Below are 26,321 nucleotides of genomic sequence, written 5' to 3'. Positions count from 1 at the left end.
TGATGATGGTGATGGTGGTGGTGGTGGTGATGGTGATGGTGGTGGTGATGGTGAAGATGATGGTGGTGGTGATGGTGATGATGGTGATGATGATGGTGGTGATGATGGTGATGATGGTGGTGATGATGGTGATGGTGATGATGATGGTGATGGTGATGATGGTGGTGATGATGGTGATGGTGATGGTGGTGGTGATGGTGAAGATGATGGTGATGTGATGGTAATGGTGGTGGTGATGGTGATGATGATGGTGGTGGTGGTGATGGTGGTGGTGATGATGGTGATGATGGTGGTGATGATGGTGATGGTGGTGGTGATGATGGTGATGGTGGTGGTGATGATGGTGATGGTGGTGGTGGTGGTGATGGTGATGGTGGTGGTGATGGTGAAGATGATGGTGGTGGTGATGGTGATGATGGTGATGATGATGGTGGTGATGATGGTGATGATGGTGGTGATGATGGTGATGGTGATGATGATGGTGATGGTGATGATGGTGGTGATGATGGTGATGGTGATGGTGGTGGTGATGGTGAAGATGATGGTGATGTGATGGTAATGGTGGTGGTGATGGTGATGATGATGGTGGTGATGGTGATGATGATGATGGTGTTGGATCTGGTCTGCTTTCAGAATTTGTCTAGGAATGCTCACTCTCGAATGTAAAATGCAAAATAAAAATTTACTTGCATAGCCTGGTCCCATTTTGATGTCTCTTATTAAGTTATGCATGGCAACGCTCTTTTGACGTGAGTGTACAAGGATGACAAGTGTGGGACTCAGCAAGTGTCTAAGGCGGAGTCCGCCAGAGCCTGGGAGGGCAATGTCTCCTGCATGGCCCTTCCATTGTTTCGCTTGAGACGACCACAATGAATTCCTGTGTAATTTATAAAACGTAAAGGAAAAAATTAAGACTCTAAGCAGTGGATGCTAGAGACCAAATCCCGCTGTGGCAGACAGCAGCACAGGACGCCATGCAACCCTCATCACCAGGGCTAAGTCAGAGGCTGCACTGTTCATGGACAGAGCAGGCCTTCTTTCTTCCTAATTTCCAAATGCAGCACATCTTATGTAACAATTCTTACACATCCTTGTCACCTTAAACATTTACTCCTCTACAAATTCTTCACCTTGGGCTAGTGAAATAGACGGGTGGGTAAAGGAGCTCTCTGCAAAAGCCTGGTGACCTGAGCCTGAGCTCTGTGACCCAGGCAAAGGTGGAGGAAGAGAACCAACTCCACAAAGCTGTACGCTGAGCTCTGTGAGGTCATACTCGCACCATGCACACACACTCACACATAACATGTGCATGCACACACCATGTATACACACACACATCATGTGTACACAAAAATAGACCATGTGCAGACACACATACCAGGTGCATACACACACAAACACACACACACACACACCATGTGCATGCACACACCATGTATACACACGCATCATGTGTACACACACAGAGACCATGTTCACATGCACAGACCATGTGCACACACACATACCAGGTGCATACACACACACACACACACACACACACACACACATAACGATGTAAAGTATTTTAAACAAATTCTTTATTCTGTCTGGATTACCTTTGGAACACTAAGAGAACTGGTCTGATCACAATGGTGACTTTGTTAAGGCACACATGCCCACTTCATCAACATTTACATTACTTCGACCTGTTTGGATTTTAGAAATAGAAGATACTGAAAGTCCAAAGACCATTTGGCTGAGCTATAAATGGTAAGCTAGAAGATCCCATGGTTTTTCCAGAGTGGGGTTCTCCAAAGAAACCCATGTAAATCACTTCAGACTGTCACCATGGGGACAACACGCCCTCACAGGCAGCCAAAAGCAAGATTGAGGATGGGGTCAGGTGGCCCAAGGCCGCCAGGTGGGACCTGCCCGAATGCTCCCCCCACCCTGTTTCCACCTCTTCTACTTACCATAGAAAAGAACAATTAACTTGAGGTAAATTATATTAATTAAAGAAAAAATTCAAGCTTTTAGGTTTCACATAGAATTTTAAAATGTACAGAGAATTCCTAAAAGATAGGGTCACAGGAAGGAGTCATCAAGATCTGGTTCTGTTCCAGACCACGTGGGTTTGAGACAATTTATAAAGTGGGCTACAGTTGTCATCTGACCATTGATAAAAACAAACACATGGCTTTTGTTCCTGGTTTCATGACATCTGCTCATGTGTTTCGTAATTTGGTATATTTGAAAAGTATATAGACAATTACTCAAGTTTAGGAGGAGTGCCTGCATGTGTGTGTGCACAGGCAGGCACTCCTCCTAAACTTGAGTAATGTGTATGTGTATGCATGTGTGTGTGATGTGTAAGTGTGTCTGCCTGCTAGTGCATGGGCAACATAAACCCCATTTGTCTCCATTTAAGGACCAGGCATGATTTTGAAAAGAAGGCCATAAGACACCAGCACCAGGTACAGACCATAAAATCCAGAAACAAGGTCATAAACCCCTCCCAATGGACAGCCTGGGGATAACCACAAAAATGGGGAACTATCTTATCTCAGAATAGGCTATCTGTGCTGGGCAGCCCTATTTCATCACAGAATGTTCACGACATAGGAATGCAAACCACTGACCACCTATGACCCCCTAGCACCCACCATGACATTTTAGATTACCTAATCCTAGAGAGTTTCCCCGGTTCCCATTAAGAAGGCTTGGGGCCACCATTTCAAAGAATGATTGAGCCCTGCATGCTGGTTGTTTTTACAGAGTTAACGCTCTTTGTCTTTGCACACTCTCTGAGTCTAGGGAATTCCTTCAGCAATTTTCAGACCCTTACATATGTGTGTGCACGTGTGTGCTACACATGAGTACATATTTTAAGCCTGTTAGTGTGTATGTGTGTGATACGTGTGTTATGTGTGAGTATACATATGTATGCTTATTAGTGTGTATTGTGTACGTGTGTGTACGTGTGTGCTTGTGTGTGTTATATGATAGTATACATGTGTATGCCTGTTAGTGTGCGTGTGTGTGTTGTATGTGAGTACACATGTGTATGCCTGTTAGTGTGTATTGTGTGCATGTGTGTGCTTGTGTGTGCATTTGTGTGTTATATATTAGTATACATGTATATGCCTGTGTGTGTGTGTGTGTGGTGTGTGTGTGTGTTGTGTGAGTACACATGTGTTTACCTGTTAGTGCTGTGTGGAGACAGAGGTCAAGGTCAGTAGTGCCCGATCTCATTTTAGGGGGACAGGGTTTCCCAGTAGCGCACACCAATTGCCTAGACTAGCAGGCAGGCAAGCATTTGGAGTCCTCTTATCTCTACCTCTTGACATTGGAATTTACAGGGACAGGCTGCCTCACCAGGCTTTTTACATAGGTCCTGGGGATTACAAAATCTAGTTTTAAAATATATTTCCTTCTACTGGGAAACATGGTGAATAGATTTTTTTTTCTAATCAAGCAAGGAATGTTTGCTTTCCTTTTACATGGAAGGAACACACTGCCAGAACCAAGCATCATCCTCTAGAGATGATATTAGCAGGAAGCCGAGGATGACTCTAGGATGTGTGAACCTTCTGCCACGGGACAAGTGGACACACGGCAAGGCAGTGTGGAGGATCATTCACCAAGACAATTTGATTTTATAACTGAAAGAGTCTGTGACTCTGTACAGCTGGGAGCAGGTTTGACTGTTCTCTGGAGTTACTGTAATAAACGAGAAGGTATGGTCCTCAACCACTCAAGAAATTTTTGTTGATGTATGTTGTGGTTTGGATTAGAAATGTCCGCCACTGGTCCGCAGTTGGTGTTGGAGGTTATGGGATCTTTAGGAGGCTCAGCCTTGCGGGAGAATTATGCCACTGGAGACAGGTTTTCAGGGTTTACAGCCTTGCCTCTCCTTTCCAATGTGGATGACAATGGGACCTGCCAGCTTCCAGCTTCTGCCACCCTGCTTTTGGTGCCTCCGGCCATACCTTCCCCACCGTGGTAGACGCCATCTCTTTGGAGCTGAAAGCCAAAATAATACCTTTTCTCCTGTGAGTTGCTTTTTACAGAGATCATGGTGTCTTCTCACAGCAGTGACGAAGTAACTAGCACAATGTGTCTCCTGAAACTCGAGAATGTCCTTCCTTTGTGAACGCACAGGGCTACCTCTTGGTAGGATTGCTCACCTCCTCCAGATAGGCTACACTGCTGAAGTTGACATCAAGTTCCTGGTTCCTGAGCCTCAGGTTGTTTTCCCTTCCGTGCTTGCTTTAATTGCGCAATAGTAAATGCAATGTAAGAATCGAGTCTTGCTAGTTAAATATAAGAACACAGAGCAAAATATCTGAGAAAGGTTACACCTCTTTAGAGATGCAAATTGGTGATGGAGCTCAATATCAAAACAACAGAGCGCTGTTAATTTTTAAAAAGGTGCAAATTGCTAATCTTACTTAAGGGTTTTTTTTAATTGCTTATTAAGAGTCCTAGCACAAAAAAAAGATTAAACAAAATAAACTCTTAAAAATAGAGTGGTAAGAACTAAACATGAGTTTGATTATAACCCTTTGCTTCCGTTGTGAAGCTACAGGTTGCCAGGGGACTTGCTAATGTTAGGAGACTCTGTCTTCTATGCCAAGGTCTGTCTAGAAGTCTGCACTCATTTCTTGCTTCCTAAGACTGCAGAACCACAAAGACGTAGACAGTAACCATTTACCTCACAAGTTTGGGGGTTCGGCTATCTCTAGCGAACCTGACTGATCTTGCCTGGCTTCACTAAAGCCGCTGTTGCTTAGCTAGGAGGCTCCGGGAATGTTAGCTGAGCTTGATCACATATCTGGGGTCCACCATTGGCGGATGGAGGTGACTGGGCAATAGAGTAGTATTCCGTGTGCTTGGCCTGAGGACGGCCATGACAAGGGAGATGTCTTTCAGCCATCTACAAGCATCACATCCTTTAGGTCTTGTTTTGTGGTCACCCTGGAAGGGAGAGACTCCACTTTGCCCCTAATTCATAGGCTAGATATTGAGGCTGCTAATACTGCGTATACAAGTTTATTGCACACGCGATAGTGAATGGCTAATCTGGATGGCAAGACAGAAAACAAAATTAGACTGAGCCAGTCTTCTGGTAGAGCTTCAGATAAGGATGGAGAGGGGTTATTGTGTGGGTCAGGGTACCTGCATGCTCAAGGATGCCATGATATCAAGGGATGCTCGCATGTTTCCTAACAAAGAGACTGGTAGGAAAGAGTCTTAGTTACTGTTCTGTTGCTGTAAGAGACACCACAACCAAGGCAAACTATAAAATAAACCATTTAATTGGGGCTGGTTTACAGTTTCCTAGAGTGAGCCCATGATCATCATGGCTGGAATTACAGCAGCAGGCAAGCAGGTTAGGCACTAGAGTGGAAACTGAGAGCTTGTGTCTTCTCTACATCCACCCAGCAGGAAGAGAACCTGGATTTAGTGTCACACCTTCTCTAGTGCCACACTTCCTCAACCCTTAAACAGTCCAGCAAATATACGAGCCTATGGGGGCCATTCTCAGGAAGGACAGCTTAGAAGTCTAGATTTTTATCCATAGGCTAACATCAAAACCGGAATCAGGCTCTTTGGTAGCAACTCCACAAGACCAAAGTCGGAATGTCTAATCTCAGAATCAAAGATGGGAAAACCTGTCCAAATGAATGAAATTACAAAGGGACACATCAATAGCATGGGGGACATACCATCGGGACATGTGATCAGTCAGCATGAGGCTGCTCAGGACTAGACTTTGGAGACAGAAATCTACGTGTGAATGTGAAGAAAGAATGTGTAACACACCTCAGATGTTGGAGAAGTGCACGGAGAGGGGGGCACCAGGGAGCAGATGGGCACATAGTGAGCGTGAACATAGTGAGTGTGCACAAGTGTGCACATGGCAAGTGTGCACACAGTAGGTAGTGAGTGTGCACACAGTAGGTAGTGAGTGTGCACACAGCGAGTGTGCACATATAAAGTGTGCACACAGTGAGTGGTGAGTGTGCACACAGTAGGTAGTGTGCACACAGTAGGTAGTGAGTGTGCACATAGTGAGTGTGCACACAGTAGGTAGGGAGTGTGCACACAGTAGGTAGTGAGTGTGCACACAATGAGTGTGCATACAGTGAATATGCACATAATGACCCTTCCCAGACCCAGACAGAAGCAATAGACACAGGAAATCATCAACTGGAGTGGGCAGGTTAGGGATGGCTCTTGAGGTAAAGAAGAGGAGATGCTGGATCTACACGTAATGTGTCTGATAAAAGTAATCTTTACTCATCAATGTAATATCTTCTCCTCGACTTACTGCCTCTGTTTGATAACCTAGGCCTAGTCCTGGAAGCTTCTACCCTCCAACCAATCTAATCTAATCTAATTTCTAGAATGTTTTCAGCCTCTGAGACTTGCTGCTGAATAAACTCACCCTTCCTACTTCTTTCTGAACTCTGGCTTGATGGTCAACTCAACTGTTAGGGGTCAAACTCCTCTCCAAGCTGACTGATTCAACCTGGCTTCTCTCTCTGCCTCTGACTGAATTGTTGTGCTTGGCCTCAAACTAACTCTGGCAGTCTGTTCTAATATCCTGGCTCCTTCTCGTTGTCTGGCTTGTTTCATCTTTACCTGTATCTACTTTGTTCTCTCTTCAGCCTGCCCCAGTAACGCTGCCTCTTTCTCTCTGCACTGCCCCTCAAGTGCCTTCCCTTTCCTCTCTCTTCTTATGAGAGCTGGGCTCATCTCCTGGTCTGTCAAATCTTTCTCTGATTCGTCGCTTTGTCTGCCACTCAATTAGACATCACTTTTAAACATTGGCGCTTCCTTTTACAAACTAACTTTACCTTCATTGTTTGGGATTAAAGGTGAAAGCTAAGGGCTGAGCGACACCACAACTAGAAATAGTTTTTTTTTCTTCTGGTAAATAACACAGTCTCACAGTGTGATCAAATATCCTGCGACATTCCCCCCCCCCATTTGTTTAAAAATTGTACACAGCTTAGCTATTATATCAGAAACGAGTATCAATCCCCAAAATGTAAGAGTCTGGATGTCCCTGTGAAGATGCATTGAGATGCCCTGACCGTTTGTCACTGCAGCTCCGGTCACCTGTTCCTCGGCAATGGTCCACTTCAGCATCAAGGTTCTCCACTCTGCCTGTCTGAGGAACGATCTGTCCTTAGCTGGTTTGTGGGGATGTCTCCATGCAGAGGGGGACCTGCTTTCTGTGTTGTCTGAGCTGCTATCTTTCTGCACCCCTTCCTTCCTTAAGGCTTTTCATGAGGAAGCTTCTCTTACTTGGACCGGATCTTTACCAGTTTTGAGGGAACCTGTAGCCCATGGTCTTTCATAGGTAAAACCTCTTCCAGAGCTTAGCACATTCCCTGAGCTCCACTCTGATGTTACAACATCTTTAAAGTACACAGGTTGGTCTAATTCGGCAGTTTTTCCCCTACAATACAATGCCTTTCAAGTAATCCTATTTGCCTGTTTATCAAAGTACCATTAGATCTTCATGGGTCCACACACAAACAAGGCAGCTAGGTGCTTGCATTGCACGGCTGGCTTCTCACTGTCGAGCTGGGCTTCATACCCATTGTCAATGGACTGTCTGTCTTCATTAGGTGCCACAGGTTCTCAACTAAACCATCCCTATTCTCTCACTTCCTCTGTCTTTTATCTTGCAAGCCTCCGTATTCCCATAGCTAATCCATCTTGTTGTATGGCTACTTTTCAGCCTTTTTTGAGAGGAAAGATACAAAGATGGTGATTAGTAATTGGGAGGGGTTTACTCCAGTGGTCACAGTTGTGCTTGTTCAATCCCCTCAAGTCTTCTCCTTGCTTGTAAGGGATCTGGAATGGAGTTTCCCACCTTTTGAATGCAGGGAAAGTCTGACTGTGTAATTAAGATTGCCCTATTAGATGGCTTACTGTGACTTGCGGTCTTGGAGGCTCCTGCATCATTTCCTGCTCTGGGCTCGAAGTTCTTGCTTCTTCAGAGTTTCTGTGTCTCTCTAGGAGCCCAGCCCAACTTGAAGAACTGACGCTTCCTCTGTAGATGATCCCGGGTAAATTTCTCCACTGTGGCTTTCTGTCTGTCACACATCCTCTGCTTTCTGCAATGTTGGTAGGGTTTTCTCCTTCTCCAGTCACCTTAGATTTTTCTTCCAACCATGGTGCGCACCAGATGCAAATGTTATCTTTTATTTGCCTTGTGTAATTGTTGTCCCAGTCTGCTAACCTAGGCCTAGTCCTGGGAGCTTCTACCTTCCATATCATTTAATCTATACCTAGAATGTTTTCTGCCTCTGAGACTTATTGCTGAATAAGCTGTCTTTCTATTTTTCTGATCTCTGGCTGGTCAACCCAGCTGTTCTGGGTCAAACTCCTCTCCAAGCTGCCTGATTCAATCTGGCTTTTCTCAGTGTCTTAATGAACTGCTCTACTTGGCCTCATGCTAACTCTGACAATCTGTTCTTCTGTCTCCTTCTTCTCTGGTTCATTCCGTCTTCCCCCGTGTCTAGCTTGTTCTCTCTGTAACCTGTCTCTGCACAACTGTCCTGGTAAAACTGCCTCCTCCTGTTCCTCTCTGCCCCTCAAGTGCTTCCCTTTCCTCTCTCTTCTCATGAGAGCTGGGTATCTCCTATTCCGTCAGATCTTTCTCTGATTCGTCGCTTTGTCTGCCACTCAATTAGACGTCCCTTCCAAACATGGCTGCTGCTTCCTTCTACAAACTAACTTTACCTTCATTGTTTGGGATGAAAGGTGTGTACTAAAAACATGTCTGTATCCCAGCCAAAGGAATTTGAGGCATATGCTAAGGGCTGAATCACACTACAACTAGAAACAGGTTTTTCAGTAAATAACACAATCTTGGGGTTCACAGTGTAATCGAATACCCTTCAACAGTGTCTCATCTCTTAAACCATGATGTTAAGCCCTACGGCAAGTCAGTATAGTGATCCTTCAGTGAATTCTAAAACAAGAGAACCCTAGCTTGGTCAAAAGCCACCAAACAACAACAACAACAACAACAACAACAACAACAACAAATGAAAATGAAAACAAAATAAAAAAACAAAAAACCACCACAGTAGAGCATCCACCTCTTCCTTGCTTTTCAGTTGGGGAAATAGAAAACAATTTTAGAGTTTGGGTAACAAGAAAATAGTCGTTGAGTGCCAGTCTGGGTACCAGATGCTCTCTGTGGAGATCTGTGGGGTTCTAGCCCAGCCAGAGCAGCCAAAAACGTTGTGCTTTCTGAAGGGGAAGGGAAGCTGATCCTCTGAGGCCACAGTGGTGTGGAAGGCAGCTGGGCACAGTGAGCTGGTGGAGGGCATCAGATGGAGACAAGCTGCCAGGTCTCTTCCATGGTTGAAATAGCTCTGGAGTCAGTGCAACTCAGTGAGCAGCTCGGAGCCAAGGTCAGACCAGGAAGTGACCTTGGAAGGCTTGAGAAGCTTCCAGCATTGAAAGCTTCAAGAGAAAATTCTCTTCCCCAAAGTGCTACTACACATGGCTCCATATGACAGACACTTTCAGCTCTGAGACGATCTTTGATGAAATAACTCATGTTTTATTCCTTGTGGACAAGGTCTTATATAAATTTTCAGTTGGGTTGGGGTTTAAAGGCAGATGCTTTCTATGGGCTTGGTCTGAGATGTTAGGGATGCCTTATCTGCATGTGGAGGGGCTTTGAGCGCTGCCCCTACTTGACTGATTGTCACAGTTCACTCCATGAGGTATCATAGTCACATGTTCCAGGACAGGACCCTGTTGGAAGTAGATGAAAAACCTACCATCCTCAGGTATGAGGGTACTAGGGTTTCTGAATCCACTCAACCTCACCAAGTTTTCTGTCTGATAACACAGCCCACTGCCCCACAGCTGACCTTCCCACCCAGGCTTCCCTTGAAGAGCCCTTCGATAATATATTGTGAGGATAACAGGAATTCTCTTTATTTTAGGCACATTTGGAAATGGTATTTATTCCCTCTCACAAACACCAACAGGACTCCTGGGCTGTAAGCTTGGCAGTTGAAATTCTTTTTATTTCCTTACCTACACTACTACCCCACCACCACCACCACACAGGCATGTGTGCAGGTGTCTTAGCACCCTGCACCCCGTAATCTGTCCCCCTCAGAAGCTGAGCAATGGAATCATCTATACACATCAGAACCAGCAGAGCTCAGCACCAAATAGCCAAACCCATGCAGAGTGAGAAAACATGACCTCTCAGTCACATTTAAGGCATCGACTCCACGAAGCTGCATAGAAACTTGCAGGGCTACGTTCCTTAGGAAAGCACCCTACCAACAAAGAGGAAGTCCGGAGTCTAGAAAAGGAAATCAGCTCAGGGGAATTTGAAGTTCTTGGGAACAGGCCAGATGAACACAGTCATATTGTAGCAACTCCTCTTCTACCCTCCACATCCAGTCGCCCACCACTTCTGTCCTTCCATTTGATGTTAAATACATCAAATCCATTCCCTTTTAATCCCCTTGCTCTGCACACAGTACACATACCAGCTCACTGTCTGCACACAACTACCCAGTATTTATGCAATAACGCCCTGATTGCTGCACAGCACATCAGACTTTCCACAGAGCGATCTTCTCCCTGCTACAGCTTTATCTGCCTGTGTCCCCCATTCTCTGGATCCACCAGGCTCACCAACAGCTTCATTCTCTTGTCATTTGTCTGAAATGACCTTCAGGGACCCAAACCACTTCCAAGTATGTCCTCCAAACCATTTTACATCCCTTCTCCAGGGGCCTCATGCTTCGCGAGTTTTCCGTGTCTTCTGCCGTTCATTGTAGAGCATCCAGCTTCTTTCCACGGTTGTCTATGTAGCCCAAGTCATAACTATATCATAGCAGTTGGTTTCTGGTTAGAGTCTGAGCCCCTTAGTCAGCAAGGGCCATCTTGTACTTGTTAGTCTCTGTCCCCATGTACTCCATGGTACAGCGCTTGGTACCTCACAGGTACTCCGCGCATGCCCAGTGGGTGGGTGGGTGAATGGCTAACTCTTGCTTCTTCCCAACATATCTTTTGCCCTTCTCTCTGCAGCAGTATATTATTTTCCTGGATGGGGCGGTGGGTTTCTGGGACAAGCTAAACATGGGACCTCTTTATTTGCTGGAGAGATGGAATCAAAAGATGGAGAGAGCAGAAACATCAAAAGGTAACGAACGTGAGAGATGTAGGGGAAGGGTTCTGGGGGCAGCGGGAGCAAGGGCAGAAAGGACATAGGGCGGGCATGTGGAGGAAAAGACAGTGGGCGAACATGAGGAGCAAAGGACGTCGGGAGAGCACGAGAAGCAAAGGACATCGGGAGAGCATGTGAAGGAAAACACATTGGGAGAGCTCGCAGAGGAAATGGCATTGGGCAATCTTGTAGAAACCAAGAAAGACAAGAGTAGGGCAGAAGGAGTAAGCACGAGCACTGCGCCAGGAGGATGAGCGGAATGGACAGATAGCTGTTCCTAGCAAAACCAGGGGAAGATGGGGAACTAATAAGAACCAATTAGAAGGAAAGTGAAAAGACTTATTCTAGGAGTCTGGTGTTAAAAAGCAAATGAAGTGGAAATTTTGTAAGTGTTAAACTCTACCCAAAAGCAGTATGAGGGGAAATTTTCACACAGTATAACTTAAAACAAGTTAAAAAAAAGTATATAACAAGCGTGTATTTGGATGGTAGAGCATACAAAATCATAATTAAAACACTTTACCAACGCTAATTAAGGTAGGTAGGTCAATGCTATTGGCCTGGTTTTTTAAGTAAAAACAGCCCTTGGAGTAGGAGAGATCGGGGGCCTCAGCAGGCTGACACAAGTGTGAATGTCAGAAAAGAACCGTGTGGCCAGACTGCTCAGAGACAGCTACAGGGGAGAGGAAGACGCCTAAGAAAATCTCCAGGGCAGAAAGGGGAAACATAAATGAGCAAATGGCAGATGAGGAACATAAATGCATTGTTGTTTTCCTGGGGAACATTCAAGGCTTCCAGCATACCACCACGTCCAACAAGCTGCATCCCAGTAGGACCAAATCCCAGTAGGAGGCAAATCCATGAAAGCAAGAGAATCCATAGTGAATCTCAAGCTCATTCTGGTTCTTGACTTACACAGAGGGCCAGAGACATGAGGAGAACCCAAAGGAGATCTTAGAGGTCTGGGAATCCTACGCTAGCTCAAGGAAATGATGCATCTCCATGGTCTCTTTATGATTTTCATGCTTCCAAGCAAGGTATGCCTTTATATGTAGGTGGACTTCCAACAACACCACTAAAGTTTTGGACACTGGGGTCTCCTGAATGCCCCACATTCTTGTGTCAGAGTCATTAAGTCTGGATTACAAAGATCTAGACCATAAGTCCCTGGAGATCAGTGCAACCTTCCTTACTCCTTGAATACAACCCCCATCAAGAGGCCGATTCTGGAATAATTGGCAAATAAATTTGGTGAAGGAATAGATAAATAAGTATATATGCCTGTTATAAATTATAATTCTGTATACACACATATATATGTATATATACACATATACAATATATACATGTGTATTCACATACACGTGCACATGCACATGAACATGCACATACACATACACATACACATACACATACACATACACATACACATACACATGCACATACACATATGGGCACAGACCCCTTGAAGGTCTGTGACAACCCTCTGTACACCTAGCTAGAGTTTAAAATATCCACCACTAGATGGCACTATTTTAATGAGACAGTAAAGCCTTTAATCTGACGTGGCCACTGTCAGAGTTGAGGTTGAGGCAAAATGTACACTCCAAAAGTCAAATGTTCTAATCCTGCTGCTGCTGCTGCTGCTGCTGCTGCTGCTGCTGCTGCTGCTGCTGCTGCTGCTGCTGCTGCTGCTGCCCCTCCATAATGGGTAATGTGATCCTCATCAGAAGGGAATGATTTCCGATCCGTAACACCACTGTTATGGCCGCCCAAAGCGCCATTGCAATGTTGGATGGCCTGTGTCATTTGTTAGATCTGTTATCATTACGGATGTTCTCAGCCTCATATGGAAGGACTTTAATGACACCCCTGTGGACAGCCCTAGACAGGACTGCATAAGCAGCAACCCGCTGGAGTGTTGGCAAAGGTCTGGGTTCGCCTCCTGAGCCACGGTCGCTCCTCCTGATGACACCGAGGCTTCTTGGCGGCAATGTTACATCAGTGAGAATGAGCAGCCTTCCAGAACAGAGAACCCAAAACAGGCCCGTGAGACAGAAGAGGGATGGGAAGGCGGCTGAAAGCCAAAAAGACAACGCCTCCAGGGACCCCTAACCCATTCTTCAGGGCAGAAAATCTCCTCTGTTCAAGTTTTAGAAACCTCTTTTCCTAATAAAGATATAAAAATAATCAATTGCTAGTGATCTCTCATACCCGCCTTTCTCCCTCCCCCCTTCCCTCCCCACTCCGTAGACAAAAATAATAAGCAATGAGCGAGTGATAGAGGTTAAAGGTCATTACAGCACTACACGTCTGCTTATTCATGTATCGTTCACTTCTAAGTGGGAGTTATACTGTGAACGAATACTTCTCATTTTTGAGATCATAAGGGACAACTGAGCTCTAGGTTCTTGAAGTAACAAGCCCGACCCAGCCTAACCCCAGCCACGGCCCCGCCCACAGTCCCGCCCCAGCCATGGCCCCGCCCCAGCCCCTGCCCCTCTCCGCCCACAGCCCCCACCAACTCTGCCCAACAATCCTCTAGTTCTGTGCTTGCATGTTGCTGCCTGCCCTGGCAGCCTGTCTGTCCCAGCATCCCTTCTGTCTTCCCATTCTTGGCTGCTCACATGGCAGTAGGTGCGGCTGAGTACATGTGCTCTTACCATGACCAATGCCATGTCCTCTCAAGCAAACACTGTGTCTTTCGAACCCTCTCACTGAGCAGCTCAGAGCCCTAGTAAGTACACATGAGGACACATAAGGACATGTGAGAGCATGGGAGAACATGCAAGGACACAGGAGGACACATGAGGACATATAAGTGCACAAGGACACAGGAGTGCACCTGAGGACACGGGAGTGCATGTGAGGACACGTGGGTGTAGATGAAGACACATAAGTGCACATGAGGACACATGAGGACAAGGAGTGCACATGAGGACACATGAGGACATGTGAGGACATGTGCATACATCATGAGTACACATGAGGACACAGGAATGCACGTGAGGACACAGGAGTGCATGTTAGGACATGTCAGGGCATGTCAGGACATGTGAGGATACTTGAAGACATGTGAGAACACAGGAGCCATGAAGCTGGAAGTCACATGAGCTCATCCTTGTCGGAAGTGGCAGGTGGCTAACACCTGACCTTCATTCAAGCCCATGTTCTGCATTGAGCCAACATTGAGCTCCAACCTAGCTGTTCTTCCCCATCATCTCTCTGCTGATGTCCTAGAATCTCGATGCCCAAGCTCAAGACCTGGAGCCTGTTTGCCTTTTCTTCCCTCCTCACCACTGCACATCTTGGCCTAGCTCCTCCCTTCATCTCCACGGTCATGGTCAGCCCCTGATGTGCCTGCTCTCTTTCTGTCTCTCTGGGTCTGTGTCTGTGTCTGTGTCTGTGTCTCTCACGCTTGCTCGCTTGCTCCACAGCACATCCCTGATACAGGTTTATGAGAGTGAGATCTTCTGTTCACTGACCAAGGTTTGCTCAGGTTTTTCATAGTTTAAAGGCTCAGTTCATCAACTCATTTACTTGAATACATAAGGTAGGTGTCGATAGTGATGATAGTGATAGTGATGACCAATGGTGGTGATGGTGATGGTGATTGCGATGATGGTGGTTGTGGTGATGACTGATGATGGTGATGATGGTGACAATGGTGGCAGTGCCACTGACGATAGTGATGATGATGATGGTGATGATGGTGATGATGGTGATGATGGTGACAATGGTGGCAGTGCCACTGACGATAGTGATGATGATGATGATGGTAGTGATGGTGATGGTGACAATGACAATGATGATGGTGATGACAATGATGGTGATGGTGGTGATGACAGTGATGATGTTGGTGGTGAAGGTGACAGTGACGGTGATGATGATGACAGTGATGATGGTGAAGGTGATGACACTGATGATGGTGATGATGGTGTTGTGACAACAGTGATAATGGTAGTGATGATGATGGTGATCATAACAGTGATGATGGTGATGATGGTGATGACAGTGATGGTGAGGATGATGGTGATGATGACAGTGATGATGGTGATGACAGTGATGGTGAGGATGATGGTGATGATGACAGTGATGATGGTGATGACAGTGATGATGGTGAAAGTGATGACAGTGATGATGGTAATGGTGACGATGGTGTTGTGACAATGGTGATAATGGTAGTAATGGTGATGGTGACGATGACAGTGATAATGGTGATGATGGTGATGATAGATGACAGTGATGATGGTGATGATGACAGTGATGATGGTGATGACAGTGATGGTGAGGAGGAGGATGATGGTGGTAATAAAAACCAGAAAATGTTAAGTAAAGATGAAGGGCTGAGTTTGAACTAACCAGGACCAACAAAATTATTCACTTTCCAAGAGTATCCTTCGTTTCCAAACCACTGTTTTCTTGAATTGTAAAACGTCGAATGCTATGTGAGCTGGGCCTGAGTTACGCATGCTCAACTATAAAATCGGTGGAGAGAAAATGAAATTGTCCAGACTTCAGCAGGGAAGATACACGATGACGGTTTAGCACAAACCTATTTTTAGGGATGACAGATACCCCGTGCTCTGAGACCCGCCTGGCTTCCTACCCAGATGGGAGACTCGCACGTGTGATTTGTAATTTCAGAAATGAAGGTGGGAGATCAATGTGCCTTGCCTTCCAGACTGCATTTGCATTTTAATAGAAGATGTCAGTGACTCTGCTTCCCAGGTGATCCATGCTGGAACCTCCCCGCATGTTGACTCATGAGGGCTCTTTCCTACTGCAGGCATCACACGGGCAAGGCAACCCCAGAAACTGCACCGACTGGAGTGTCTCAGGCCACTGAGTAAGGCCCCAGCCTCCCTCTCCCCTTAGGAGGTGGCTGTCATGTCTCAGGGGCACTCGTGAGCACAGACCTGCCAATGGCTGATGGCCCACGCTATAGCTGCTGTGGCTGGTTTCCCTGCTGTCCCCCTATGGTCACATTGAACGCTGATGCTGAGTTCTGGACCACAGTAGCTGGACAGAGTCTGGGTCTCAGCCATTCACAGCCCGTCAATCCCCACGCAATCTCATAAGACAAAACTCGCACTACGGAAGTGCGTCTGTGTCAAGAGCTACACTAGGCTCTTACACACAGAGCTCATGCCCTCCTCACCGCCCTCCCATGGAGAATGCGATCTCCATGTCCGCTGCTGGGAAGGCACAGAATTAGAGTTTAATCGCACTGCCAGGAGAGATGTTGGCATTCCTAAGGTCTGCACCAGCCTCTCTTTCTCCAAGTTTTTACACAGATATGCTACATTTTTGTTTCTGCTTTTTAATTGCTTCCTTGAAATGAGACCGAAAGGCCATTTGTGCACATGCTTGGGTACGATTTTGTGTTCGTGAGCTAAACACTGCCAGTGTTCTTGGAATATGAATGTGTATTGATAGCAAATGAAATGGCACGAGGAAAGCTGGCTACAGGGCACGTGCTAAACTCAGCACTTAGGAGTCAGGAGGATCGGGTGTTCAAAGTTGTCCCCAGCCACATAGCAAGACTATCTCAAAACCAAAATGAAGGGAAAGGGTCTGGTAGATACATAGGAGCAAGGTCGACATTCTACAACTCAGGAAAATAGACCCATGGGTAAGGTGTCATATCAGGAAAAGGACAAGAGCCTGGGCACTTCACTTCCCAAAGTATGTGCTCATGCACTGACTCTGTGACAATATAGACTGTTTTCATGCACTGACTCTGTGACAGTGTAGACCATGTGCTCACACAGTGACACTGTGACAGTGTAGACCATGTGCTCACACACTGACTGTGTCAGTGTAGACTGTGTGCTCACATACTCGCTCTGTGCCAGTGTAAATAAACTGTATGTCTGCTGAGCACAGAGACATCCCCTCCTTCTACCCCTTCACAATCCTGGAGGTGAGGACTTCGGATGTCTCATAAGGAGGAGTGTGATGTCACCAGGCTGTCAGTCAGGAAAGGACATTCTATAGAAAATACCAGAGGCAGAACATGAGGTACAGATGCTGTGGGAATCACAGGGAACTATCAGAGTAAGACACTGCCTGAGAATGAGAACCTAGGCATGGAGGTGTGTGTGTGTGTGTGTGTGTGTCTGTGTGTATGTGTGTGTGCACAATGTATGCATGCATGTGTGTGCATATGCATGTATATGTGCATGTGCATGAGTGCATGTGTGTGCATTTTGTGTGTGCATTTGCATATATGTGTACATATGTGAGTGTGCACATATGCATGTGTATGTGCATGTGTGTCTGTTTCTGTGCACATGCATGTGTCTGTGTGTGTGTGTGTGTGTGTGTGTGTGTGTGTGTGTGTGTGTGTGGTGGGGCTTCTTTACTATGTCCAGACCAAGGAGCTGACCCTATCCTACACTTGCTGAGGGACCAGTGCCATCATGGCAGCAGAGTAGAGTCCCGCCAGAGATACCTCTGGAGTAGTTCTGATGACCTGTCTCCAACTTCTTAGTTTGCCACCTGCCTCTCACCTCCTTCATAGCAAAGTCCTTTGTTGTCATTGTTCTTATGTTGTGCATCTGAGGAGGTCAAAAGTCAACCTCAGGCATTGTTCCACAAGGTATCATCCACCTTGACTTTGTGTTGTTTTTAGGGTTAGGGTCTCTCCCTCGTTCTACTAGGCTGGCATGGCTGGTCAGACAGCCCCAGGGTTCTGCCGGTCTCCATATTGCAAATGGCACCACCATGCTGAGATTCTTAAAATCTGGGTTCTACGACTTGAATGCAGGTCCCTGTGGCTGAGTGGCAAACACTTTACCACTGAGCCATCCCTCAGACTCCTTCAAGACAAAATTTAAATGAAAATCAAGGTCAGCTCATGATTCATCACCTGTGGAAGTTCTTGTCAGTCTCTCGTAACCCAGTCAATCTTATCTATGTCCCTGAGCAAGTCATGTTTTCTCCACTGTGGCTCGCACAGTTCCTGCTGGAAACAGCCGTCCAGACCTCCAGAGGCACAAGCACCTGGAGCTGCCAGGTGCTGGATCTGTCACAGTAAATCTTGTGCAGTGATTTCCATTGAATTGAAACATGAAACACTCCTTTCTGCAGGAGACACATTAGAACTAGAGGGTAAAAGAAACCTCACAAGACTCAGGAAGGTCCTAAAACCAGATAGTTACAGCCACTGTCCTAAAGGTTATACAGGCAGCAACAGCAGCTGGAAGAGAATGCCCTGTCCAAGCTACCTGCCAGTTTTACAGGGAGTTCCAGGAATGCAGAGTTCATGAGTCATGTCAGGCCTTTGATGAGTCTGCTTCCTTTGAGTCTACGCTCTTCTGAGCAGCCCTTCACCCGTGCTCTGTAAGCCTGATAGAATCATTGCCAAGGTGGACTTTGGTGGAATCGCCCCTTTGCTGGGTGATCCATTGTTCTGTAGGGAGAAGAGGTGCCATTCACATCTCCCCAGGAAGTCACGCAAAAGTAGGTACTGCACCTTGGGATCCCCTCCCAGTTGCAGACACACAGCCACTGCTCTCTCCAGCCATTCACAGAGGCCTCAGAGGGGACGGCCGTGGAGCATTCAGGAACCAGCTGCTCGACTTGCATGCATGCCACAGCTAACAGAAATCCTTGCTCAGAAGTCCCGGGCTTCTCCAGAATGCAAGCATTCCCAGGGAAATCGAGGTCAGTGGATTCTTGGTTCTCCAGGGGCCTTCTCTCCACCAGCAGAAACAAGTGCCTGCTTCCAGGGCAAAGCTATTCAATTAGTTCTCATTGAAGTCGCTTCTTTCCCCCCACAGGTGTAAATTGGTTACCTGGCATGTTGTTTTGAACTTTACTCCACATGAAGAGATGTTTATTTCCAGACTGTCTCTAGCTCTGAAGGAGGAAGTGAAGGCATTTACCACTTGTGCCCCAACCCTCTACCTGGGGGAATCAGGAACAGGGAGGGTTTTGCAAACAAGTTACAGTGCCGTTCGTTCTTGTGGAGAACCGAACAGCAAGTGGCACCTCGGGTATTCCAAGCTCTGCTCTTCAGATGCCATGACTGTCAGGTACCGGAGAGACTTTCTCCAGGGAGAAAGTGAGTCACTGTAAAAATCAGAACCATGGAAGCCTGTCCTTTTCGGAAGTGATTTGATCTGGGGTCTTTCAGGTCCCCCTCATGGCCACACCAGAGAGAAGAAGAGAATGTTTTCCCCACTCCCTGTAGGGATCAAACCCCATTCCTACCACGGTTCTTCAGTGGCCTTCTCCTAACACCTGGCATAAGACGCTTTCATGTTCTGGCCCACCTTGCTTCTCCTACCTTACGCTACTCCTGCCAGACCAATCTCATTGCAGTCCTTCAAATGGATAGTGCTCTGCCCCCACCCCTCAGTGGAACTGAAATATGATGATCAAGAGAGAGGCAGAGGGCTGAAAGGAGCAGCTCGGGACAAGCCGTGCATGCCAGTCTGGGGATCCTAGGAATAAGCTGGAGTCTCTTTCTAATCATGGGGGGAAAAGCATTACCTCATCGGATTTAGATTTAAGATTGCCTCCCCTACTAAGTGGAGGGCAGAATAAATAATATTTGCAATAAGGTATATTTTCTAGTTGCTCCTACTTTTGCTGAGAATAACCTTACTATTTGTTTCTTTAGCAAGGGGTCAGCACAGATAATTTTTCCCACTGAAAGCCAGAAAACACACACCTTAAACTCTGTGATCATGGTCATTGGTGCTGTTATTCAACTCTTCCGTACAGCACGAATGACAGAATGAAGGCAGGCAGTGTATATTCAAGTTAGTGTGGTCCATCCCAATGAAATTTAATTTACATGAATATACAGTGCCCTTTACTTGAACCACAAGCTAGTTTTCTGCCTCCTGTTCCAGTTTTGTAGAATGGCCTGTGTGGTGTTGAGGAGTTTGTCTGCCCCCATTGTGCTTTAGAGCATTTATTTAAAATAGGTGCCAAAGTGAGTGTGGTGGCACACACAAGTGTGGTGCACATGAGTATGGCGGTGCACACAAGTGTGATGGCGCACATGAGTGTGGTGGCACACACCTTTGATCCTGGCACTTGGGAGGCAGAGGCAGGCAGATCTCTGAGATTCAGGTCAACCCGGTCTAAAGAGAAAATTCCAGGACAGCCAAGGCTATGCAGAGAAACCCTGTCTCAGGCAAGCAAGCAAGCAAGCAAGAATAGCTGCTGGAAGCCGGAGTACATGAGGGGAGGGTGTTGCTCATGAACTCCCTCCCTCTACGCAAGGAGTTACTGGCAATCATGGCTACTGGCAGAGGGAAAGTCAGCTGTCCTTACAGATATGGCTCCTCAGAGGGTATCCATGCTCCAACAGATGGCCCCTGCGGCCGTACACATACAGGCAATCTGAAGTGGACTCAATGGGTTTTTAAAAAGAGCACATGAAGTTGGGAGGTAAAGGTGTGGGGGTAGCTTGGGGAGGGATGTAAGGGGAGGGAATGGCAGGTGGGTGCAAAATTTGAAATTTGAAAATCTCAAACCATAAAAAATGCTAAAAATTAATAGACTAAGACAGGAAGTTACTAGGGTTGGTGAAGAGTCTGGGGGCAGGGCAAACCTGGAAGAGAGAGTAGGGGGCAGATATAATCAGGATACATTGTATACACATACAAAATTTTCAGAGAATACAAAAGTAAACTAACAAAGAACAGCTTCTACATTTTATGAAGTACCTTAGCTCTGCTATGGTTTGAAATGCTTCCCACGGTCTCAAGCGTTTGCACACTTGGTCCTCAGCCCATGGTGCTGTTTGGGAAGGCTTCGGTGCCTTTAGGGGGTAGAGACTAGTGGGGAATGGAGTGACAGGGTTGGATCTTGAGGTTTTATAATCCAGCCCAACTTCCCATCTACTCTGTTCCTCTACAGTTGATACAATGTTGCCTCCACTTCTGCCACCAGGATGGGTTGTGGTCCTCAACCTTAACTCTGCCTGTATTTTTCTTATCGGGTATTTGGACATGACAATAAAAAAGTAACTAATCCAGCATGCATTAAGTCATGCAACACCGACCTTTTAATTCAAGACTAAATAGATAAACCTCATTTAAATAGTTAAAATAGCAAATATTGTGTATACATTAACACAATAAACTAAAACTTTCCAGTTCATTAAAAAACAGTAAGATTCAAGACTTCTTACCCATGGCAAGTTCAAATTTCTAATTGCACTGGAACCTCAGCCTGTGAAACTAGACAAGATCCTTACAGTGAATGTAAGAATGTATGCCCAGTAAAATAAGAGAGATTAAGAGTCGTTGGCAAGATATATAGCCAAAGCATTCCATGTTCGATGCTTTTTAAAAAAAAAAAAAAAGGTGAATCATACCAATTTGAAAAAAGTTAGATCACACCAAGAATTACAGCTTGAATGAGTGACCTATAGTGGATCCTACTGGAAACTATTTCCAGTGCCCTCTCCATGGTGCTGAAGACACCAGTGGCCGCCATGGCCCGGCATTTAATGCTGGTGGGATTCTCCTCTAGGGAGACAGAGGGGAACTTCCTATTGATGACAGACCTCCTGTCATTGAGCTTACTGCAAATTTCTGGATTCGTGCTGAATCATAAGGGCAATATAGTCGAAGTCAATGAAGGAGTCTCCTTGATGGTCAATATGCATTTTGCCTGACCGAGTACCCAAATGACCAAATTTATTTAGCTTCACCTTTTCCACATTTCTCAAGGACACATGTAATAATGCAGGTGCATATGTAGAAAAAATAGAGTAAATAAAAAATTTAATTTAAACGCGCGCGCGCGCGCACACACACACACACACACACACACACACGTGTGCATGCACACTCTACAGTAGGACCAAGATTCTAGGTTCTTCTTCTGTTTGACTTTCTCCTCCATCTCTACGGGATTGAAATAGCTTTGCATTAATATGTTTTAAAATTGAGGGGTTGGGGATTTAGCTCAGAGGTAGAGAGCGCTTGCCTAGCAAGCGCAAGGCCCTGGGTTCAGTCCCCAGCTCCGAAAAAAAAGAAAAAAGAAAAAAAAATAAAATTGAGAGTCCTCTATTGAGCACCTCAATCAGTGGAGAGAGCTGAATGATGCTTTGCTACAAGATCGATATCTCAGAAGCTCTGTATAAGAATGTCTATCACTTAAGCATCAGTGCAAAAGAACCAACCAGAAAATGGCAGTAAGAATAGTCAATAAGAGGAGCAAGCCAAATTTTAAAACAAAAATCAGTCATTATATATATATAACTAGCACAAAATACAATTATAGAAATTATTCCTTTTATGCAGAAATAGGTGTAGGGGAAAATGACAAATAAATCAAATTTTTAAAAAGGTGGACATGTGGGGGTTGGAGTGATGTCTCAGTGGTTAAGAGCACTGTCTGCTCTTCTCAAGGTCCTGAGTTCAATTCCCAGCAACCACACAGGGACTCACAACCATCTGTAATGGGATCTTCTGGCATGCAAGCTCTATATACAAATAGAACACATATATGTATAAAATAAATAAATAAAACCTAAAAGAAAGGGGATATGCTCTGACAAAGATGAGATGTATCCAGGAGGCTTTTACCTCAGTGGTAGAAAAAACATGTTCCTTAATAAGTGTTGTTCTGGTCACAACTAAAATGTGTAGCATTTATCATCATAAGGCTAATCTACAGATAGAATGAAAGCATTTTAATAGGCTCGAATATTGAAACTGGCAAACCACAGTGCCTGGTCTAAAATTTCACTTCTTCCTTCCTGTTATTGATCCTCACTGCATCCTGAGTCTCACTCACCAGACATACTCTTTCCCTCTGAGAGTCTCCAACCTTACTAGAACCTCCACTAGAGGCACCAGCTGCTCTCCAGAGGCACCAGCTGCTCTCCAGTGGCACCAGCTGCTCTCCAGTGGCACCAGCTGCTCTCCAGAGGCACCAGCTGCTCTCCAGAGGCACCAGCTGCTCTCCAGAGGCACCAGCTGCTCTCCAGTGGCACCAGCTGCTCTCCAGAGGCACCAGCTGCTCTCCAGTGGCACCAGCTGCTCTCCAGTGGCACCAGCTGCTCTCCAGTAGCACCAGCTGCTCTCCAGAGGCACCAGCTGCTCTCCTGCTCTCCAGTGGCACCAGCTGCTCTCCAGAGGCACCAACTGCCCTCCAGTGGTACCAACAGCCCTTCAGAGGTATCAGCTTATCTCCAGTGACACCAGCTGCTCTCCAATGGTACCAGCTCTCCAGTGTTACCAGCTGCTCTCCAGTGTTACCAGCTGCTCTCCAGTGTTACCAGCTGCTCTCCAGAGGCACCAGCTGCTCTCCAGAGGCACCAGCTGCTCTCCAGTGGTACCAGCTGCTCTCCAGAGGCACCAGCTGTTCTCTAGAGGCACTAGCTGCTCTCCACTGATACCAGCTGCTCTCCAGAGGCACCAGCTGCTCTACAGTGGAACAGAATCATTCAAAGAAGCTGTACTGGCTGGTGTTGTGTGTCAACTTGACAAGCTGGAGTTATCACAGAGAAATATTTTAATATTTATTTTAATATTTACTGCCTCCCTCGAGGAAATGCTTCCATGAGATCCAGCTGTAAGGTATTTCTTCAATTAATGATCAAGGGTGGGAGGACCCACTATAGGTGGTGCCATCCCTGGGCTGTGGTCCTGGCTTCTTTAAGAAAGCAAGCTGAGCAAGCCAGGGGAAGCAATCCAGTAAGCAGCACCCTCCATGGCCTCTGCATCAGCTCCTGCTTCCTGACCTGCTTGAGTTCCAGTCCTGACTTTCTTTGGTGATGAACAGCAATGTAGAAGTGTAAGCTGAATAAACCCTTTCCTCCCCAACTTGCTTCTTGGTCATGATATTTGTGCAGGAATAGAAACCCTAAGACACACGCCATCCACATCTTTCCACAGCAACCACAGGGGAAAGCCTCTCATCAGGGCAGGATAAGGAGTAGATCACCACAGCATAGGCGCAGTTGAGGTTGTGACCTAGTCGGCCTGGCATGCATTTCCAAAGAGAAACTGTAAATGCATGGTGCTTCCATCAGTTTCCCTTATATGCCAAACGTGCTTGTCCTAGATGGAATAACTGAAAACATGTAAAGATACTCCCATGACAAGTATAATACACTGGGCCTTTCCAATCAAAGCATGCCACATTCACTTGATGTTGGCTTGTATGTTCATTTACTGTTTGTAACATTTGTTACTGTTTGTAACATTTGTTACTGTTTGTAACATGAGTTACGACTGTGCCATGATACAAGGCTTGCTATACAGCATCTGTAAACTATTCAAGTACAGTGGTCCATGTCTTTTTAAAGACAGTGTAGAAGTACAAGTTTAAGGATTTAGAAATCAAGCTCAAATATATAAACAACATAATAGATTATTTCTCCTAAGTCCCCAAGACTATGAGCAGAATTAGCAGTGCAAATTAATGCACTGGTGACCTCTAGCTGCTTTTCATATCTGGTATAATGTATTTAAATGAGAATAATTATGGGGGGCTCAGTGGTTAAGTGTGTACTGCTTTTGAATAGGAACTGAGTTCTGTTCCCAGATTCCACATCCATCTGCTCATGACCACATAATTCCATCTACAAGGGAATCTGACCATCTCTTCTGGCCTCCGTGGGTACGTGCGTGCCATGCGTGCATGTGTGCATGCATGTGTGTGTGTGTGTGTGTGTGTGTGTGTGTGTGTGTGTGTGTGTGTGCAGTTCATTTGGGCTGTGCATGTGTGCATGCATTATAGATTGATGTCATTTTTCAGGTGAAGGCAGACACAAGATAAAACAAAGCCCGTCAGGAACAGAGGTTTTAGAAGGAAGGGAGAGGCAGAAAGGGAGAAGCAACATGGAGGCAGACGTAAACAATCCTCACCATGCATCCTGCATACATTCAGGTGGTTATGAATATTTCTTAAGGGTTGGATTTCTATAGGTCAATTTATCTTTATCTAGGTGGGGGGGGGTTATATCTTTATCAATTGGTTGTGAGTTTATTGTGTCGATGTATTGTGGATTGAGAATTTAACATATAAATCTGATTGATTACAGTTTATTGAGTCCAGATTTCACTGGGCCATTGGAAGTTTATACCTCAACTACCAGGGGGAGGTTGTTGGGAGTTTACCAGAGTTTGTGGCAGCCATTAGGCCGTTAGGCCAGCCCCACGCTGGACTTCTTGCCCTGATTTTACTGGGTAGCTGAAACCAGAGAGTTCCCGGCTAGCAGAGAGTCACAGGGATAAATTATGGTTAGTTCCATATGACCCCACAGGTGCCAGAACTAACTCCAGGGACCAGAGTGGCAAGGTGCCACACTGGAACGGCCTGAGGACCACCTGGGTCAGAGAGTACTTGGGGGCAGCATGGAGCTGATGAGGTAAAGTTATCCCTCTGTGCCATGCAGCCCCATGGGTGCTGGCACTAACTCAGGATAAAATGTTACCAGTTTTGTTTTGTTTTTTAATATTTACTGCAACAACACTTAATATATGTAATTTAAAATAAACCTTAAAATTTAATTAAAGTCTTTCATTAATAGTAATATAAATTATTTCTTGATGTAAATATTTTAATATATGGTCTTTCTTTTATTTATAGGGACTTACACTATTTTTAGAGTTCTGCAGTTACAAGCACGCTTCTATAAACACTCTTGAACTCACCTCTGGCTACGCATCCTGAGACTTTCTTTGGGATACAGACTTCAAGGAGACTTGTAGTGAGGTCTGCAGATGTTCAACTTTGTAAGACAATGCCACTTGTTTTCCAAAATGCCCAATAGCAAACAGCCTCTAACAAAATTACAGTTGGATCTTAGAAATCTAATAGTATGCTTTGGTCATGAATGTCCTCCCCAAGGTTTGTGTCTTGACAGCTTGGTCCCCAGCTGGTGGGCTGTTGGAGGTTCATGGAAACTCCACACGAAACTATTTTAAAGGGTTCCTCTTTGTTCAATGGCTAGATGGCCCTTAAGACTTGTCCCTTCTCACACAGGCCACCTCAGACACCCAAAGCAGGTCTCAGAGGCTATTCTCTGAGACCTGCCCTTCAATGTTACATGAGGTGGGAATCCTGTCAGAGACATGGACCAGAGTGGAACTCACTACCTCCCTGGAGCAAGAATGTTCACAAG

The sequence above is a fragment of the Rattus norvegicus genome, chromosome 14, assembly GCF_021556685.1.
Source record: "Rattus norvegicus strain SHRSP/BbbUtx chromosome 14, alternate assembly SHRSP_T2T, whole genome shotgun sequence".
Lineage (NCBI taxonomy): Eukaryota > Metazoa > Chordata > Mammalia > Rodentia > Muridae > Rattus > Rattus norvegicus.
Note: the sequence above shows the minus strand (reverse complement) of the source record.